This window comes from Lissotriton vulgaris, chromosome 7 (assembly GCF_964263255.1).
Source record: "Lissotriton vulgaris chromosome 7, aLisVul1.2, whole genome shotgun sequence".
Lineage (NCBI taxonomy): Eukaryota > Metazoa > Chordata > Amphibia > Caudata > Salamandridae > Lissotriton > Lissotriton vulgaris.
In genome coordinates this window covers 623,217,847-623,233,921 of record NC_141695.1, presented here as the reverse complement: position 1 = coordinate 623,233,921, position 16,075 = coordinate 623,217,847, and positions in this window count along the sequence as shown.

The window sequence follows — 16,075 nt, the reverse complement described above, 5'->3', positions numbered from 1 at the left end:
ATATTTAGGATTGCAATTATGTAAACGTGTTGCATTTAGATTAATGTTATGTAAATTTATCATATGAAAATATGTTATAGTTCTGGACCTCCTCACATACACTGGAAACCTCTGCTATAGAACGAATAGGACACGTTACAATGCAAACATTTACAACGCATGCCTTCACAACACGGTTTTTATATCGCAACATCCATTACAGCATGCTTTTACAACGCAGTTACCGCTGTTTTAGATCATTTCAGCAGGAGAGCAATCACCTGGGGCAATCCGCTGTAAGACATGGACTCGTGGCTTGGGGTGCAAAGGTAGAAACCGAGAAGTTTGAGGTGTCACCTGCACAGTAAGGTAGGAAAACCTCAAATAGGAGATGACATCTCCCAGAGAGGGGGAGAATAGCAGTGAACTTAGTACTGAGCCTTTTCCAACAGATAATGAACTGTCAGGTGGAGCAGTCCAGTAGGAACAGGACACCATTGACCATTCTCTAAACAGCCATGACGTCATTCCCACCAGGTGCCATTTGAGGGCATGAGCCTCTGGCCCAGAGCTGCAGGCAGCAGCCATGTGTAAACAGGAGTATGCCGCTCGCTGTGCTCTCCCCTTCTGTTAGGGGAGTCCGCAAAGGAAAGCTGTTCTTCAAACCAGTGCTTTAAATGGAAAAATCAGAAGTGCAGGTAGTCAGTAAATGGACCAATAGGCAAGGGGTGCAGTTTGGGGCAGGAAAGGGGCGGGGCTATGTTACTAACTTTTTTAGACTTTAAATGCAAGAAATCTGCATGCATTGTAAGAATGTCGAGAGCGAAGTTGACAAATAGAATCATTCAGCAAGTCTGCTAGGCACTGAATATGACTGACACCCTATGTTCAGGCACACACAAAATCAACATCTGGGCTTGATGGGGCTAGCAACTCTAACGAAAACATTCAGAACGGAATTTGACAGAGAACGATGTTGGAATTTGAGAGTTACCAAGTTCCTGAATTTAATAAAATTGCAAAGTCCTAATTAAGACATACAATTGCACGTGTTCTTGTTGTCCATTTTCTTTGAGGCAGAGTTTTTAAAATAACTGAACACAATTGCAGGATGTTGAGCCGAATCCCAGGATTCAAACCTTATAAAGATGGCAGCTTTATACATTATGCCACATCTACTTTGCTGCCCCTGGTAACTTGTGTTAGAGTTTGGTCTGTGAGGGATATTCACTGACACTGTTTAAATTAACGCAATTTTTGCAGTCCCCAAGGCACATATAGCTGGCTAACCCCATGTTGTTCTTGCAGTAAAATTTGTAAACCCATTGCGGCATAAGACATGAACTGTCGGCAGCTGCTGCGCTAATGGCCAGTGCAGAACTAGTTTCCTGCAGTGTACCAGAAGATGAAGGCATTCTTGATCTTCCTGCTATCCCTGGGGTTCAACTGAGAGTCCTGGAGCTGTGTGGTAGTTGGTCCGGTCCTCCAGCCAGCTGACGTGAATTGGATAAAGTGCTCTCAGGGGAGGCCGGGAGGCACAAGGACAGTCTGACCGCATAGCATGGGTAAACTCAGGCAGAAATTGTACCTGGAACAGCCTACACATTCCACTTTGCTGAATCTAATAATTCAATTGGGAAGTGTAAATAGGCTGGTGCTGTGCACCAAGAATCATGTAGCGGGTGCTACATAACGAGAGTGCTATACTGCTCTCTGCGTGGTTCATCCTCAGGTTTGGAGATGTTTTGAATATACCTTGTTGAGCACAACGGTGCTATAGTGATGAAGTTCGGAGCCAGGATGTAGATTTAAGTAGATTTATTGAGTTCAGTTACAGGTAGTTGAGTAGTAGAGATGCAGCCCCACCAGGAGCAGTCTGCCTGCTGCTCAGCCCATACTCCAACTGATACACTCAGCATCTAGGCACCCAAACATTCCATTCAAGACTCTCACACCAACATTCCTTGCATCACATTCACACTGGCTGAGCAGCTAAGGAAAAAGAAACCAGATAAATACAATACAGGTTACAACATACCTTCCCTTCTTCCTCAAACCAAAAATGGAAACCACAAAGAAGAACAAACAAGGAGAACCCCAAGAAATCGAAAAATGGAAAAGTGGATTAAACGTAAGAAGAAAGTGAACCCAAACGTGAAGGGATCATAGCAAATATGCCAAGAACAATCAAGCGTGAGAAAGGAAGAAAATACACTGGAGATATGCAAGAGTAGGTACAAGAGAAATTGAAATGAAAGGTTAAGACGGAAGTACAAGAGAAAGGGTAAGAAAATTCAGAGAAAACATACAAGAGATGTACAATAGCTACATGCAAGAATAATAAACTATGTAGAGAAGATGAAAAGATAAATATACATAAAATGTATATTACCCACCCATCATCCTCCTATAATCTTTTTAAAGAAACATTGGAAATGGGTGACGGACACCCAAACTGACTTTCCCCAAAATATAGGTGACTAAATGGACCAGAAACAACATGGAACATCTACACACAACATCAGCCGAAAAAAATAGAAGCAAAGAAAGAAAAGAAGGTTGACTGCTGACCATGCAGCCCACAAGGCCTAAGGGGAGACAAGCACGAGTGTGCACAGTAGTGCACACAAACAATTGTACACATGGGACTCGTACCCATTAGAACCCCTACTTAGAGGTTAGTAGCTTGAACAGAACAGCAGAATACATGGGACTCATACCCATAAGAACCTCTATGTGAAAGTTAGAAACGTTAACAGAACAATAAAACACATGGGACTGGTACCCATTAGAAATATAAAATATGGGGCACGTAATCATTAAAACCCATAAGAGGTGGTAAGAGCGAGAACAAAACAATTGAATACATGGGCCTCGTACCCATTAGTACCCCTAAGATGTGGTTAGAGCGTGAACAAAACAATTGAATATGTGGGATTCATACCCATTAGAACCCCTAATCGAAGGTTAGTGGTGTGGGCATATGGGACTAGTACCCATTAGACCCCATTGTGCAGAGGTAGACAGTGTGGAGACACAAAGTACAAAGATGGGACTGATACCCGTTTGACACCTTAGACACCCCACTGAAGAGGTTGATAGTGTGAAAACACAATGAACAAAGACGGGACTGATACCCATTAGACTCCCCATCGTAGAGGTAAATAGCGTGAACGAAACGATTTGCTAATATGGAACAAATACCTGACAAGAGAATATAAGTGAGGACACTGTTCAATGTGGCATTTATGTCCTACATAGACACTACAAAGAACAATAATGCAGAAAACATGTGAGAACCTCACCAAAAATTTGCAGAGATTATAAAAGACAGCCAAACATAACATATGTGTGTAACAAACTACAACAAATCGACCCAAATGTCCGTGTACATGAAATGTGGTGTGCCTGTCACCGTAGATTAGCAGGAGAGAAAACACGCTCCACTTGTCCCATAGATGATGTCCATGCCGACATTAAAAAAACGCAAAGTCCTTGCATAATTTGAACACAATAGTGCTTGGCACTGAAACAAAACAAAAATGACGACTGTCATACTTCTAAAGACGAAGACTTTACCGAAAGTAGCGTGTGCCGTTACAGAAATGAGCGTGGCATAACCACCGGAATACTCAGGAAATGTTGGTCACAGCTGTTATAGAGTATCAGTCTTCCGTGGAGCCCAAAAATACAATGCACTGACAGAATGGCAACGAAAAATTAGCATTACCATGTGAAGGAAGACAGTCCCGAACAAAACTGCATCAGAGAGCTCTGAAGGGGGCGTGGCTTGGACGCCGATGGCGATGGTCGCCTGAGAGCTCGGCTCCGGGACTGAGCCCACTTTGATCCTGCAGATCGGAGTCCGCGGGGCACCCCGACCCCCGCAAACCGATGATCGGACCAGTGGGGACCTGCTGGGACACCCGGTGATACTCGAAACCCGGTTGTTCATACGAAAAATCGAAGTTCAGGGGTCCGCGGAGTGGGACCCAAGATGGCGCTCGGACCTTCTTGATTCCTTGGCTGGGACCCTAGACCCGTGGGAGCATAGCGCATCCTCTCTACATCCTATCTCCCTGTGACACGCTGGTCAGGGTGACGATTTGGGAGGATCCAAGCACAGTGGCCGGCCCCAGACGGACTGCTGGCCGCATTCTCGTCGGAATCTGAACACGGACGACCGGCGGCCCTGTGTGTGTGACGACGGTCCCTCGAGCCGCACCCGGCTGCCCCCCACCGAGTGACTGAACTTCATGGGCAGCACAGCGCCCTGGCGCCATAGAGTCTCCGGTGGCATTGGTGACTCTCATTCCGGTTCATCATTGACCAGGCGGGCCTGCCCGGCCTGGCGCCGATCGTCCCCGCCTCCTCCTCACTGGCCTCCGACGACACGGCGGTGGCGCGGCCAGAGGTTTCGGAGGAGCAACGGACCCTGGCGACGGCGATCGGCGGCTCTCGGCACAACGACTGCGTGCCAGGAACGACATAGTCGACGCCCGCACTTTGTGGTGCCTCTGACGAACTTTCCTCCACGGGACTCAACCGCCATGGGGAAGCCGAGGGGGCCCAAGGGGACCACCCCAGCCGCCTCGGATACGGAGGCGCCGGATAAGGATGACCGAGGAGACCCGGAGAGCTCTGGTGGTCCCCACTTGCAACAACAATTTGACCGGGTCCTGGAGGCGATCGCAACCACGCGCTCGGCCCTACAGCAAGATATCGCCCAGGTCGCGACGAGCTTGGGCCTCCTCAGGGCAGACCACAGTAAGCTCTCGGACAGAGTCAAAGAGGTGGAGAGCTCGGTGAAGGTCTTGGAGCCGGCACAGAAGACTCTGGCCGCGACAGTGAAGGACGCCCTATCCCGGATCGAGGCCTTGGAGAGACGGGCGGAGGATGCTGAAGGGAGCAATAGGCGGAACAATATCCGGGTGGTGGGCCTACCGGAGAAGATTGAAGATGGCGACATGGTGGCCTACTTGGAAGCTTGGCTCCGGGACACAGTAGCCCCAGAGGGTCTGTCCTCCTTTTACACCCTGGAACGGGCACACAGAATGCCGGCGAAGCCGCCGCAACAGGGCCGCGCCCCGCGACCGGTGGTGGCACGTTTGCTGCATTTTCGGGACAGAGACCTCATCCTCAATGCCGCCAGGCACAACGGCCCTTATCAGGTGGAGAATAGCCAGGTGAACATTTTCCCGGACTACACGTATGAGACCCAGCGCAAACGGGCTTCCTTCCTGGCAATCAAGCGCAAACTCCGGAGCGAGGGCATTCAATATTCGCTCCTCTTTCCTGCCAGGCTCCGTGTTATCGTGGACGACAAGACCCAGTTCTTCGATTCCCCGGAGGAAGTCTGCAACTGGCTCGAACTCTATAGAGCGGGCAAGGATGGTTTTGGCTCATCGTCTCAGCTGGCTGTGGAACCTGGGCAACAACGTCGTTCCAAACGACTTCGCAGCCGCCGCGGCAAGGCGGGCAGGCCTTCGACTGTGGAGACATTGGCGGAGCGAAGAGGAGTGCTGGAGATGGTGTCTACTCTAGCTGGCTCGCATAGTGGCCCCATTATCGAGGAATCGGGACTTGGAGACGAGGGGGCACAGACGGACACGGAGGAGTCGGAGACCGATAGTGTCCACTTGCCGGTGGTTACTCCAGACTCGGCTGAGGGCATGCTGGATGGACAGGGATGACGGGGTGAGCTACTTCCAGTTGGGTGGGGGTTTGAGGCGGGTGTGGTAGGAAAGGCGGTTGATGGTTGACACCGGTGGAGGGGGGGGAGCCCCGATCGTGCAGTGGTTATTGTTTTGGGCTCGTCTTAGTCTCGGCAGTCCGAGAGTCGAGGGCCCATTACCGGCGCCCAGCCCGCACCTAGCCCTTAAGGCCTTCCTGCGGTGGCGACCGCAGGATTAGTCGGGGATTGTGGGGTTGTTAGGGGTATGGTTTGGATGGGAGCTAGATGGCACTATTTGGGTCCTGTTCTGGGGAGGGTGGGTAGGGGGTTGTTTCAAATGGGAGTTGTTTTTTTGTTGGGGAAAATGGCCGCCATCAGTGTTGCATTGATTGTCGCTCGTTCTTGGTTGGGGCCGAGGTGGGGAAACCCGGAACGGACAGTATGGGACAATGGGTGATATTGCCAATGTGAAATGCATCACGTGGAATGTGCGAGGGCTTCACACTATGTCTAGACGATACAAAGTTCACGCTTATCTAGTGCGTAGAGGGGTGCAGATAGCGCTGCTGCAGGAGACTCATCTCACCAAGGCGGAAGGGGCGGCGCTACAGCGTAGATGGAGAGGGCAGGTCTTCTATACCTCGTACTCAGCATATGCGAGGGGGGCGCTAATATGGATCAGGGCTGGGGTTCCCTTCCAGGTTACGAAGTCAGTGGTGGACCCGGAGGGTCGATATGTGGCTCTATCAGGCACACTGGGAGGTAGGGACTTGAACATTTGCTGCATTTACGCGCCTAATGTGGACCAGCTTGCCTTCCTCTCCGGGTTATCGGGTTCGTTGGCCCACTTCCTCTCGGGAACCCTCCTACTCGGTGGTGATTTTAACTCGGTAGTGGACGTAGAAGCCAACTGCTCGCACCCCCCACTCCCGGACTCCCCAGTTCGCCGGGTGGCAAAAGGGAGGAAGGAATGGCAGACGCACTGGGGGCTCACGGATATCTGGCGGGCTCAACACCCCGACACTAGAGACTACTCCTATTTCTCTGGCCTACATGAATTACACGTGCGGCTGGATGGGTTTCTGGGTTCGGGGGAGCTAGTATCCGCAGCGGTCCGCTCTGAATATTTGACCAGGACCATCTCAGACCACAACCCCCTCCTGATGGACCTTCGTTGGTTTCCCGGGGTTCCTAGTGTGCCCACCTGGAAAATGCGCCCGGAGATCTTAGAGGACACTGTCTTTAAGGCGGACCTGGAAGACAAAATTTCGGAGTATTTCGCGTCCAATGGGGGTACTGCGGGATCGAGAGCGTTAGAGTGGGACGCCTTTAAGGTGGTGGTCAGGGGCTACTGCATTTCTAAAAAAGTGGGCATGCGGCGAGTCATCCTCGATGACTTGGCTGCAGCTGATCGGAAGCTCCGCGAGATGGAACTTCGCCGCCCCGGTCATCCCGAACTCCAGGAGCGCACGGTGGCGGCGAGGGAGACAGTGGCGGCTGAGGTCGAACGGCTTCGCTGCTTCGACTATAAGGCCTACACGACTAGGTCCCTCACGGAGGGGGATAGGTCGGGCGCTTTATTAGCGTGGCTAGCCAATCCTACGCGCCGGACCTCTCTGACGACGTCCATGCGCACGGCGGAGGGAGTTGAGGTGCACAATCAGCCGGAGATATTGGGCTGCTATCTGCGCTACTATGAACAACTGTCCCGCAGCAGCTCTGCTAGGGACCCCGACCTGATTGAGGAATACCTGCAACCACTAGAGTTGCCAACGCTGGAGCCGGAAGTAGCGAAGGCTCTGGGCTCCGACGTCGAACTGGGTGAAATTCGTAGTGCCATTAAAGGGATGGCGAGGAATAAGACCCCGGGCCTGGATGGCCTACCGGTTGAATTCTACTCCGCCTACGTTGACCTCTTGGCGCCCCGATTGCTGATAGTTTACAGAGAGGCGAATCGGTTGGGTCGCCTCCCCGGCTCGATGTGTGAGGCTTTAGTGGTTCCCCTCCTCAAGCCTGGGAGAGACTCGACCGACCCGGCGTCCTACCAGCCTTTATCGATGCTGACGGTCGATTATAAGATCCTGAGCAGCATATTGGCATCGAGGCTGCTGGGGCACGTGCGCTCTTTGGTACACGAGGACCAGGCTGGATTAATTCCCAAGCGGAACACAACCATGAATATCCGCAGGTTGTTTCGCTTGCTGGGGGAACCGCATTTGGAAGCCCCGTGCCCGGTGGTTCTCTCGGTGGACTTGGAAAAGGCCTTTGACAGTCTGGAATGGGACTACCTGCGCGGAGTGTTGCTGCGATTCGGTCTGGGAGAGGGCTTTGTTAGGTGGACCGCGGTATTATATGCCTCGGCGTCGGCCTGGGTAAGAGCAGGCCCTCTGATCTCCTCACAATATCCGGTGGAGAGAGGCACGAGACAGGGTTGCTCACTATCCCCGCTGCTCTTCGCGCTAGCGGTGGAGCCGCTGGCGCTGCTGCTCTGATCCGGGGTTTACTTTAACGGTTTGCGGACACCATCTGGCCCGCATTATGTCTCGCTGTACGCTGATGATCTGCTGCTCTTCCTTGAGGACCCGATTGCTGCCTTGAATGGGGCTGCGTCGGCGCTAACGGCCTTTGGGGAGGTCTCGGGCCTTCGGGTCAATTGGGCCAAGACTTGTCTGTTCCCGGTTCGCAGGGGAACGCCCAGACCTGACATCAGTGGGGGAATTAGGTGGGAACCTGACTGCTTCAAGTACCTGGGGGTATACATATACCACGACCCAACTGACCTCCTGGATGGGAATATAGCCCGCTGTACTCGCGCGTTGCGTGGTAACATGGACTTTTGGGCCACCTTGCCGCTCTCGGTGGCGGGGCGGATCGCTCTGTTGAAAATGGTGGCACTCCCCCGGCTGCTCTACTTCTTTCGCGCGCTGCCGATTTGGATCCCGCCGGCCGCCTTTCGGCTATTACGATCCATGGTGGTGGGATTCCTCTGGGGTTCGGGCCGCCGACGAGTGGCCCTCAAGACCCTGATGAGGCCGAAATCTGAGGGTGGCCTTGCGGTGCCTGATTTCGAGAAGTACTATTTGGCGGCGCAACTACAGACCTTCACTCAGGAGGTCGCGAGGGAGTTTCGTGGCCCGGAGACGGGAAGGGGCATGGGGATGCCTAGGCATGTTATCTCCTTCATCACATTGCGACAACGTTTGGCCTTACAGGACCTGACGCTCGAAGAAAGGACCATTCGGTCATGTTGGAATCGTGCCCACGCCCGGGGACAGTTGAGGTTACCATATGCACCTGAAATACCACTGGGAATGTTGACGGCCCTGCCTCACGGGGGTGATTGGTCACGCCTGGGACACTGGGAGGACGCGGGACTGCAGTTGGTGGGAGACCTTTATGAGGACGGGGCGTTATTGCCCTTTCAAGAGATCATAGACCGCTTCGACGTTCCTCGAGGCGATTTCCTTTTGCACACGGCTCTGGTCCGAGCGATTCAGGCGCACTGGAAAAGCGGGCTGGAGGAACCGCCTCCGTCCTCGGTGTGCCAGTATGTTATGATGTCTGCGGGGACGGTCAAAACGGTCACGTGCCTCTATAGCAGATTGGTTGACGAGGGGTTGTCCCCCCTTACCACTTTACGAACCCGCTGGGAGGTAGACATAGGAAAGGAGATACCGGAGACGACCTGGTCGCAACTCATGAGACGGGCTTGGAAGGGCGCACGCCACGCCCGCTTCCAACTGGTCCACTTCTATGTACTCCACAGGGCCTATTTGACCCCGGCGAAGATCCAACAGTATTTTGCCGCGGATTCTGCAGCGTGCCCCAGGTGCCGGGCGCCTGCTGCGGACCTCCTCCATATGTTGTGGTCTTGCCTGGCGCTGTCCTCCTATTGGCTTGGAGTGGGTGACACCCTGAATAGGGTAACGGGGAGGTCCTTATCGGTCGACGCGGCGGTGAGACTCCTACACTGGTTCCCGCATACCCCCAAGAATAAAATCTCAAGTAAATTTATTGATCTGGGGCTTCTCCTCGCTAAACGGGAGGTGACCAGGAATTGGAAGGCAAGGGTTGGTCCAACAGAGGTTAGGTGGCACGGCGAACTCTTGAAGTGGGCTGCGGGGGAGAGCACGCTGCGATATCAACTAGCTAGGCGGCAGCACAACGAGAGAGCGTTAGAGTCAGCACTAGAATGGGAGACGTTAGTGCAAGCCCTCAGGGATTATTGCGCTTCCAGCGATTCCGAGAGCGACGATGCGGCACATCCCGAGTCCCGATAGTCAACTACACTTCAAATACTTACAGAATCCTCTGGGGTTATTCCCATAGGCCTTCCTACACGCACTACGACACACACTGATGGCAGGGTTGGGGGGGGGACTTAGTTGAATCGTTGGGTTGTTGGGGGGGGGGTTTCTTTTGGCTGTTATGTAGGATGATCTAGAAAAGCAGATGAAGACCTTTGGATTATCCGGACCAGCTTTGTCCTTATGTCGGATCCCCTCTGATATTCGCCGCCCGACCCTCGGGTTGTGGGCTGAATGGCTGTGTACAAATGTCATTGCGGAAGGGGAATGGGACCTGTTTATTTTTTTCTTTTCCTGATTGTGCCTATACTGCTGGTCCGATATGTAATTATGACTAATTCCTGCAATAAAAATATATTTAAAAAAAAAAAAAAATCAGAGAGCTCTGAAAATAAACTGTACATCACGAGGTACTCCGGAGATCCGATAATTGAGTGCCGCTTCCCACAAGATGGTGGCACGCAGACGACTCAGCGCCGGATGCCTCAAGGCGCGTCTGTGTTTGAAAGCATCCCAAAACAGCTGGGATGCTGCATTGCAACCACACCACAACGTTGATGAAGAGACTCCGCGTGAGACAAAGGTGAAGGTAAGAGTGCACATGCTTAACTTGACTTGTGCCTCCGTTTGAGTACGCACTACAGCAGTTAAACTGCTAGTGCAACAGAGTTAGAAATAATAAAATGACAAACATTGCATGAGTGCAAAAATCCCACTTCATCTGCCCAGATATGTGGTGATTGGACATTTTTTTAAAAAACAATTACAGTTGTTAACACACATTTGACTCACCGCAAATCTCGTGCTCTGGTTGACAATAAAAGGAGAAATTTGACCAACGTTTATCTAACAAATAGTATCCCAACACGGAATGGAGATTGCAGGGTGAAACACACATTGTAGTTAGAGTCCCAAATGACAGCGGCAGCAATAATTTAACTCAGGAGGCTGACAGAAAGTTAGAACTTGTTGTGAAGTTGAGTTTGGAGCCATTGCCATTACCATAAATGTACCAAAGGTAAGATGTGGAGGTAGACAGGCTCCACAATGACCAACAAAATCTGACGATGTGAGAAAACAATGCCCTTCCCAGAGCCGAGTGATGCAGACATCAATAGATGAGATGAATGTGCTTAAGGTCACACCAGTATTCTTCATTCGAACAATTACAATGGACTGATGAAGCGTGTCCAGACCGGGCAGATCGCTGACAAGTGCTTAGGATCACACCTGCTGTCACAGTAGCAGGAATTGGTAATCCTTTAGACCAAAGAAGTACAAGCCGGCTAGGGTTGTCCGGTGGAAAGGAGAATGGTGGGGCTGGCAGGCCTTGTACATCAACGTAGGCTTTATCGTGGTTGTGTAGATTTCCTTTAAAGGTTTTCTTGTTTCAGTAAGTCCTTTCTGTAGCACGCAGAGTTTCGTTTCAAGAATCGTCCCCAAAAATCTGTAGTGATGAAGTCAGGATGTAGATTTAAGTAGATTTGTTGAGTTCAGTTACAGGTAGTTGAGTAGTAGAGATGCAGCCCCACCAGGAGCAGTCTGCCTGCTGCTCAGCCCATACTCCAACTGATACACTCAAGCATCCAGGCACCCTTCAAGACTCTCACACCAACATTCCATGCATCACATTCACACTGGCTGAACAGCTACATACAATACAGGTTGCAACAGGTGCTTGTGGCAATGCTGGGTCACCATGAGTACCAGTATTCTCATTTGTCCTGGAAGAAGGTCCGGTACTCAAGGGAACGAAACTAAAAAGTGCTGGTACTCAGTACGGTGAGTTCCGGCCCATTTAAAGCACAAACTAAATGCAGTTTTAAGCAACGATGAAGGTGGTTGATAAAAAAAGAAAATTTTTCCCATACTGGGTCTTTTTTCTCATATAAAAAACGTGCAACATTCCCAGGCTGCAGGTTCTCAGTGCCAAAGCACCTAACCATTTAACAAAACTTATAAAGCACCAGACATCCATGTTTTTCCATGTATTTGACATATACTGGAGAGGCGCCCAGCTTATCCGCAGTATTCCCTCTAGCTGCACCTACTGGTTCTCATGTGTCAGAAGTCTTACAGGACTTCTGCAGAGTTGACTGCCAGTGAGAGGAATACTTGTTTTCCTCCTCGGTTCGCCAGAGGCCTCCAGTTGGCTCCGTAAGGCCCATTGGCAATTCGTGCTCCTATTTCAAGACTCATGGTTGTTTTTTGCCCAATGAGTCTAGGTACACTTTTTAGGAGGCTCTCTACATTTATCTGTTCTAGTGTCCTAATTAAATTACCCTATTTGTATGGCAATGAAACATGATGATCTGCACTATTTGGTTCCAACATCTCCTTGTATGTTTTAGTGAGACTATTAAAGATTCCCCAATCATCTGATATATTTTAATTGGGTTGTAAGTGTAAGCTACACATTTTCTTGAATTTAAGGACAGATAGCACCTTAGTGACAAAATATCTCCCCTTTACTATTCATGGTATCAGGTTAGAGTTAGACTTCTGCTGAATTAGCTCCTGTCTCATAATTGTAGGGGATTATGGGTTACAAAATACTGATTCTTGGATTATTTAACATCTTTGTCCAAATACCAACAAAGGGATTGAAGGATTGCTTGAATTAATTGCAGCCACTGCAGATCACCTGGACCACATTTCAAACCATTGTTTTTCACCCACAGTTTCATTCTAGATAGAGACACGCCTTATGCAAATCAGTCTTGGTCCTGTTGCCATAAGAACAATGCAGCCCGAACTGCCAGGCCAGGTCCCCTCCAGCTGGCAACACACACAACCCCAGACAGGATTTGACCTAATTAGGTCTCATTAGTGAGATATAGCTTCAGTCCTAAGGGAAAGGACCTACTTCTTGGCATACCCCTCCAGATTAGAGCATACACTGGAAAGAGCAACAATGTGATGGAAGGAATGAAGAAGCCCTAATATGCGGAAACTGATCTTGAGTTGCTTGTGTTCAGGTTCAGAGAGGACTTGCCTTGGCAGTTTGACTGAACTTCTTCTATCATAGTAGGATCAAGTCCGATTTACACGTGGTTGGGTTTAATATGAGTTGGCATGGTGATCAAAAACCAAGGGATGGGAGGGGTAATTACCAGTGGCTGTGGTTAATTTGAGCATTCCGTCCATTATTTTTTTGTATACTTCAGTCTGATGCCATAAGTGGGATGGGTATGCCCAGATATGGGTACCGTGCTCACTGTGGCACCGGAAGCAAGATGCACCTAACTGAGGATGCAATAGGTTGCTTGGATTCCAGTTCAGAAAGGACTTGCCTGTGTTCCCACCTTATTTTACCTGTCAGGTGTCTCCTCCAAATTTCAAAGTTTCACCATTCTTGGTGTAATATTGCATACACTTTTCTCCATATCAAAGAAGTTTTAATAGTACCCCTGTAGGAGTAGTGTTAGATCACTCCTGTTTAACTATACAAATACATGAGCAAAGAATCCTGCAGCTCCTCATTTGGGTTTTGTTTGATTAAATGTACTTGGTTGGAGGGTTGGCAACAAGCAGCAATCCCTCTTTTCTCTTGTGTGGCACTAAATATTGCAGCGAGTCAGATGCATAGGAACTGGTTTTGTTTCCTTCAATGGCTTACTATCCTGAATGGTGCTCCACAGACAGTTTTAAGATATTTACCTAGACTATCTAGCTTTCATGAAGTAAGTTATTTTTCTGAATACAGTTTTTCATCTGCCTGAGACTCGAGGATCTGTGTAATCTGAGAACAACTTCATTATGAGATACCATATCTTGTAAGTGTAGGTAACCTAATTCTTATGTCTCATCACACTGAGGAATAGTGATGCTGTCCAAAGTCTTAGCCTGTAACATTTGTTTAACCTGAGGGATAGCTATACTGTCAGTGGTGTAACAATAGCCCCCACACCCTCTGGCATTGTACACGGGTGGCTGGCCCCAAAGCTCCTGCCCGGGTCCGAGCATGGGGGCCCCCTCCAATAGCTTTGGACCTCAGGTTTCGTTACGTCACTGTATACTGTAAGGCACTGACCTTGGAAGATGTCGGTACTGTGAGGGAAGTTTAAGTGACAAATTCTTCTTAACCTAGGGCATAGTTCTGTCATTGGATGGAAAACTTTACCCTAGATGTTTGAGCATGTAGGATCTGTGTAACATTATGGATAGCTCTGTGTTTCTCAAACTAGGGGCTAGGTGTAGGTAACTGGGAAATACCGATTCCTAAATACCGAATTTTACAGATTCGCAGGCATATGCATCAATGTAAATACAGGGAGCAAAGTGGCAGATTCTCAGAATCTGCCCCTTTGCTCCCGGTATTTTTGCATTTGGGATGCATCATCCCAAATGCAAAAATCGCAATTTAAAGAATCTCTAAATTGAGATTCCTTAAATTGTGATTGCATTTAAGGAATCCCAAATTGAGATTCCTTAAATGCAATGCATGAAAGTCAAAGAAATTGCGAATTCGCTAATAGGAGTAGCATATTACCATGAAGTTGAACTTCATGGTAATTAGATAAAACTTTGAAAAAAGCACTTTTGTGCATTTGTCAAAGTTTCGTGTTGCGCACACACATGCCCTTAGGGCATGTGTGTGTGCAACATATGTGCAGAGATCAATTTCAGGGGTGCAACAGGGTGTCATTTTGACACCCTTGCACCCTTGGAATTGAATGAGCAATTTGCGAGTACCTACTGTACTCACAAATTGCTCATGCAATCTCCAATTCATTCCTAGGGGCCTGTAGGCCCCTAGGAATGAATGGGACAGCATTCCTTAATTGCGAGTAGCAATTTGCGAGTAGCAATTAAGGAATGTTAAAATAGCGATTCCTAAATGCATAGGCTTTTGCTATTCCTAAACAGCGATTCCTTAAAAATCGCTATTTAGGAGTAGCAAAAGGCTGCGTTGATGCATCTGCCAGTCTGTATTTAGGAATCGGTATTTCAGATGTAGGTAGGAATTCGGTAAAAAATATCGAAATCTTAATATTCGTTATTACTGAATCGGTAATTGAGATTCGGTAATAAAGAATTCCTACCCGTTCATTCCTATGGGCTTGGAAGCCCATAGGAATGAATGTGAAGACATTCTGTATTACCGATTTGATTTTACCGAATCAGTAATACCGGGAGGTATTTCAAGGGTGCCAGGGTGTCCAAAGGACACCCAGTTGCATCCCTGAAATGTGCATGTGTGCACATGTGGCACACATGCATGCCCTAAGGGCAAGGATGTGTGCCACATGGCACACCTCAAAAAGCAAAAAAGTGCTTTTTGAAAGGAAATCGCTATTTACCACCAACTTGGAGTTGGTGGTAAATAGCGATTCCTTAAGGCTGAGGTGCACTGTTTTAAGTGCTACCTACATTGCATTTAAGGAATCGGTATTATGGATTCCTTAAATGCAAGGACATTAGGAATTGGTATTTACCGATCCCTTAATACCGAATCCTCCCTACATCTCAAATGCCTAAATACCGGTCGGTAACGGGGATATTTAACGAATTTCACCGTTACCAACCGGTATTGGGCCACCTACATGTAGCCCTAAGGGGCATATTATCAACAGCTAGCGATAATTATCGCTGGCCACTCTTAGCGTGAGAATTGTTATCGCCGGCTATTGCTGATAATTATCGCCATGCTTGCGCTGTATTAACAAGGCATAGCGCAATGGCAATAATTATTCCAGCGATAGCGATGTTTTCCATGGAACACCGCTGGTTTTCCAGCGATGTTCCATGGAAAACGGCGATAACCTTGCTGATACGACCCTGTGGTCGTATCAGCATAATCCACCTCCAATATAAAGTATAGGTAAGTCAGCATTTTTGCAGACGTTAGTTTTGGGCGAAAACTCCGGGTGCAGCTTTCGGATGTGCCTGGTGAGCTTCACTCGCCACCATGACCCCTTCCATCACTGCCACTGCTGGCTTGCAGAGCCTTATCCACCATCAGCACTGCTACTAGCACTGCCAGCTTGGGCTGCAGGAGGATCCGGGGCAGCCTTATCACCTCTGCAGGCAGGAGCCAGGAGGTAGGAGGAGTGGGGGAGGGACTGGTATCACCCACGGGCCAGTGGGCCTTGAGGGCTGGCATCGGTCATCG